Here is a 5,966-nt window from a genome sequence, read left to right as displayed (position 1 = left end):
CTAAACTGTACTGTCCTCTACTCTACTGAACTAAACTGTACTGTCCTCTACTCTACTGAACTAAACTGTACTGTCCTCTACTCTACTGAACTAAATTGTACTGTACTGCCCTCTACTCTACTGAACTAAATTGTACTGTCCTCTAGTCTACTGAACTAAACTGTACTGTCCTCTACTGAACTAAACTGTACTGTACTGTGCTCTACTCTACTGAACTAAACTGTACTGTCCTCTACTGAACTAAACTGTACTGTACTGTGTGTGCTCTACTGTACCCTACTCTACTGACATAAACTATACTGTATTGTACTATACTCTGCTGTACTCTACTAAATTAAATTATACTGTACTGTACTGTAGTGTACTCTGCTGTGTTTTACTCAGTGGTGTAAAGTATTTAGGTAAACATACTTTAAAGTACTATTTAAGTAGTTTTTTGAAGTATCTCTACTTTACTTTATTATTTCTATTTTTGACAACTTTTACTTTTACTTCACTACATTCCTCTGATCTGGTGGACTCACTAAACAGAGAACATCCCTGGTCATCCCTACTGCCTCTGATCTGGTGGACTCACTAAACAGAGAACATCCCTGGTCATACCGCCTCTGATCTGGAGGACTCACTAAACAGAGAACATCCCTGGTCATACTGCCTCTGATCTGGTGGAATCACTAAACAGAGAAAATCCCTGGTCATACTGCCTCTGATCTGGAAGACTCACGAAACAGATGCTTCATTTGTAAATTATGTCTGAGTGTTGAACGGTGCCCCTTGCTATCTGTAATGATGTCTGAGTGTTGAACTGTGCCCCTTGCTATCTGTAATGATGTCTGAGTGTTGAACTGTGCCCCTGGCTATCTGTAATGATGTCTGAGTGTTGAACTGTGCCCCTAGCTATCTGTAATGATGTCTGAGTGTTGAACTGTGCCCCTTGCTATCTGTAATGATGTCTGAGTGTTGAACTATGCCCCTTGCTATCTGTAATGATATCTGAGTGTTGAACTGTGCCCCTGGCTATCTGTAATGATGTCTGAGTGTTGAACTGTGCCCCTTGCTATCTGTAATGATGTCTGAGTGTTGGACTGTGCCCCTGGCTATCTGTAATGATGTCTGAGTGTTGAACGGTGCCCCTTGCTATCTGTAATGATGTCTGAGTGTTGGACTGTGCCCCTGGCTATCTGTAATGATGTCTGAGTGTTGAACTGTGCCCCTGGCTATCTGTAATGATGTCTGAGTGTTGAACTGTGCCCCTGGCTATCTGTAATGATGTCTGAGTGTTGGACTGTGCCCCTGGCTATCTGTAATGATGTCTGAGTGTTGAACTGTGCCCCTGGCTATCTGTAATGATGTCTGAGTGTTGAACTGTGCCCCTGGCTATCTGTAATGATGTCTGAGTGTTGAACTGTGCCCCTTGCTATCTGTAATGATGTCTGAGTGTTGAACTGTGCCCCTGGCTATCTGTAATGATGTCTGAGTGTTGAACTGTGCCCCTGGCTATCTGTAATGATGTCTGAGTGTTGAACTGTGCCCCTGGCTATCTGTAATGATGTCTGAGTGTTGAACTGTGCCCCTGGCTATCTGTAATGATGTCTGAGTGTTGAACTGTGCCCCTGGCTATCTGTAATGATGTCTGAGTGTTGGACTGTGCCCCTGGCTATCTGTAATGATGTCTGAGTGTTGAACTGTGCCCCTTGCTATCTGTAATGATGTCTGAGTGTTGAACTGTGCCCCTGGCTATCTGTAATGATGTCTGAGTGTTGAACTGTGCCCCTGGCTATCTGTAATGATGTCTGAGTGTTGAACTGTGCCCCTGGCTATCCATAAATTAAAAAAAACAAGAAAATGGTACAGTATGGTTTGCTCAATATAAGGAATTTTAAATTATTTATGCTTTTATTTCTACTTTTGATACTTAAATATATTTAAAAACCAAATACTTTTCGACTTTTACTCAAGTTGAATTGTACTGGGCTAAGTTCACTTTTACTTGAGTAATTTTATTTATTTTATTTTTTATTTCACCTTTATTTAACCAGGTAGGCTAGTTGAGAACAAGTTCTCATTTGCAACAGCGACCTCTTTGAAGGTATCTTTACTTTTACTCAAGTATGACAATTGGTTACTTTTTCCACCACTGGTTCTACTGTGCTCTACTGTACTGTGATGTTCAAACTTGTAAAAAAAAAATAGCCTAGATGTCTATGATTAGTTTAGATTTGGATCTTGTCTGCACCAACCAAATTTGAACTTGTTTGGGTGGAGCTCATTAGAATAATGCCCAGCATTCTTTGCAAGTGTTTTTATTTTTAATTTTTTACATTTACATTTGTGTCATTCAGCAGATGCTCTTATCCAGAGTGATTTACAGTCAAGTGCATTCAACTAAGGTAGAGAAACAACAACATATTACAGTCATGGCAAGAACAAAAAATCTGTAACTGTTACTCAGAATGTTTTTTTGTAGTTGAAGTGGTCTGTTGATTTAGTGTGTATATTGGAGTACTTTAAACCTCATCACCGTTTTAAACCGTTTGAAAAGCTAACATTAGTGCATGTGACAGATGGGAGCAACAATACATATTTTGTTGCCGTCTTCAGGTGGCTCCTCTTTCCTATTAAGAGATGTGGAAATTATTATTCTGATATACTTCATTAAGAATGTATACTACTGTTTAATTTAGCCATAGAATATGACCGAAAAATACATATTTTCAATGTCTGTAAATTACATATTTTCAATGTCCGGAAAATACATATTTTCGAAGGACAGAAAATGTGTATTTTTACCTTTCCTTCAGCACCTAAAATGCATCTGATTTCAACTTCCGGAAAATACGTATTTTCAACTTTTTATAACCTTTCATTCAGTACCTGAAATACATGTGATGTCAACATCTGGAAAATATGTATTTTCAATGTCATTTTGCTTTCTGGGATGGTGAAAAATAGTAGCCTATAGCCTAGTATAAAATATACATTATGACCTGTATTCTGTTGGTATTGAAATGCCTGTGGAATTTTAACAGGTTTTCACGTCTCCCAATAGTATAAAACCATAGCTCGGATCAAACGGGATTCTCATTGAGTATCTTTCTTCATTATGCATTTGTGTGCAAGTGCGCGTGAAAAGGATTCTGGCGGCAATTAATAATATTTCCCACATTATGTGCACGGCTGTTTCCTGAATGCTGAGGCAAATAGTGTCACGCAATGCACACTGCGTGGTTTGGTGATGTAGCGGCAGCAGCCCACCATCACAACATCCCACACGCGCGGTTCTAGATTGACAGCCTGACGCGTGACCTGCGACGCCAAACGGGTCCAGGATAAATCACGGATTTATTTATGCATTGCCACATGGCACTTTGATAAGGTCGGTGTTATCTCCTGCCTCCATCGAAAGGCGTCTGCTCATTTCCATAAATTGTATCTGTCCTCGACATAATTACGTGTCCAGATGTCCAAAAGTTTGCCAGAAATTATCTATGAGCGAATCAAACTCCGCCTTAATTGAATAATAGCGGATTTGAAAGGATTAGTTATGTAAAATTAAACGAGGGGTTATTTCCCACTCTTACCGAGCAAATCAAATGGGGATTTTAATTTTCGCAAAATATCTCCTCCATTTAAAACGACAAAAACGGTTACAAAACATATATTATCGTTAGAAGGAGGTGAATGGAATGGAATAAATCTCAAGATATCTTTGACTTGATAATAAAACCTCTAAGCTTTTTAGGGTGTCTTTGTTTGACCATGCTGTCAAGGGTCGTCAGCATCATTTTCGAAATGGGATTGAATTTTTCATATCAACATCATCCTTTCTTTATTAATTCATACACTCCATAGTCCTATAAGTATAGTAATGTGGTGGAAAATCACCAACATCTCTCTGTACGAAACATTTAATCATTTCCTTCATTATTTGTGGTAATTGTAGGGTATTACTGTAAAGTCAGTTGTTTGTGTGTGTGTGTGTGTGTGTGTGTGTGTGTGTGTGTGTGTCCTAAATACTCTCAACACGTTGTCCTCTTAATCATGTGACCTGTCAGTAAAGAAGTCAACATCGACAGATGCGCAGACTGACTCATTGTGAACACCAAAGACCAAAACACTTAGTATGCAAAACGAATTACTCTTTGCAAATCGCTCGCCTAGCCACATGATTAGACGTTAAGGATGAATGTTTATTGCGTGCCTCTTTAACAAATAAATGAGTTAGTCTGTAAACTGGCTATAAACTGTTTGAATCGGGTCCTGTCATTTTTGTTCTAGTGATGTTTTTGGAATTAAGAACTAGAAGTTTTTTTTTATTCTTTATTTGATAGGCTAAATCAGTGGTTGGCCAATTAATTAATTAATCAAGATTAAAGAATGTGCATTTTCATCATCTTCTTAGTCGGATTAAGGTCAAATAGCCTATATAAGATCCAGGCAAGTTATACCTACAAATCGAAACACAACAAGACACAAAAAGCACTGCAATTATGACAGACATTACTAAATGTAGCCGTACAATTATTAAATGTTGTATTGCTGAATAATAATAATAATAATAATAATAATAATATTAACAACATGTTTTTTACTTGATTGTTTTTTTCTTCCTTACTAGAGAAAATACCAAATATCCAGTACAACCATAGATTAGTGTATTGGTCATTTTCCAGTTTCAATATTGTGTAACATTGTGTCATATTTTGTTCTATATTACTGACACGGGGACGATATGATTTTCAAAGCCAGTCAGGCAGAGACCAAACCATGTCCAAATGAAACCGTTTTATCCGGTTTTATCCGGCTGGTTGGATACTTTACGACTCGATGGCTGCGAGATTAAAGCCCTGAAATCATCTAGACAGGGATAGACAGATGGAGAGCCCGGGCTACAGTGAAAGTAATACCCCGAACATTGTTTCTATTGATTGATTTAGTGATTAAAGGTTTTTACTCAATCCGTTGCGGCCATTTATTGTGTGAGTTCAGGGTCCAGTTGAACGGTCCTGATTGGACAGCGAGAGTCATTTGTTGTTTTATAAGTATCTTTGAGATTAAATTATACTGACTATCACTTCATCCCTGAGAGAAACCTGAAACAATTAGATGAAAATTAAGTAGACTATACAGAATAGATGTTTGGATAGTCTTTATCGCTTGCCTGACAACTCAAACTGATTTATTCCGCTGCTCGACGCATAGTTCAGTCTGAGACCGCCATCAATGAAGTCCTTTGCGGTGATGTACCAAACAAAGTCATCAGTGATTGGATCATCTCTAACCAATTAGAGTATCAAAGACAATGACTCATTTTCAAACAGCATGTGTTCTGGCTCTGGCCCAACCCCATCGGTTTCTGGCACCAATCAGACCATCTAGAATGTATTTCCATGCTAGAAATCGTCAGGGAGGTAGGTTACTCAGATCCAGACTCATTGTGGTGAAGTAACAAACATCCGTGGGCGTGGTATAGCGTTTGGGAGTTTGGGTAGACAGGCAACTATATCGCAGCATAAAAAAAAGTAATGGTTTTACCTTCTTATTAATTTATGTGGTTCATAATTTGATACTTGATATAGTTTAGAATGATCTCATCCCTTCAAGCGTCATCTCATGTAAAAGCATGATTCATTGTTAGTCTACTTTACCAAATGTATACATGCATATAATCCATAATTTCGTTAAACTCAGACAGAAAACATAAGAATGTTGAAGGATGTATCGATGTTCAACTCAGTTGAACAGAATAAACCACGTAATAACTTAAAATATAGAAGAAGCATGTATGTCAAGAGAAAAGTACATTGTTTTGTGAACCACAAGTGAAGGCGGCAAAAAAAAAAAAATCCTGCATCCTGATTGATGTCACCAAATTCTGGACCGTTTGCAGTAACTTCGTTTTTTTTTATGGTGGTCTAATAAACCATGTTGTCTGGAAATACCTTGAGTCTAAACAGAACCCAAGT

Source organism: Oncorhynchus keta, chromosome 8 (genome assembly GCF_023373465.1).
Source record: "Oncorhynchus keta strain PuntledgeMale-10-30-2019 chromosome 8, Oket_V2, whole genome shotgun sequence".
Taxonomy (NCBI): Eukaryota; Metazoa; Chordata; class Actinopteri; order Salmoniformes; family Salmonidae; genus Oncorhynchus; species Oncorhynchus keta.
Note: the sequence above shows the minus strand (reverse complement) of the source record.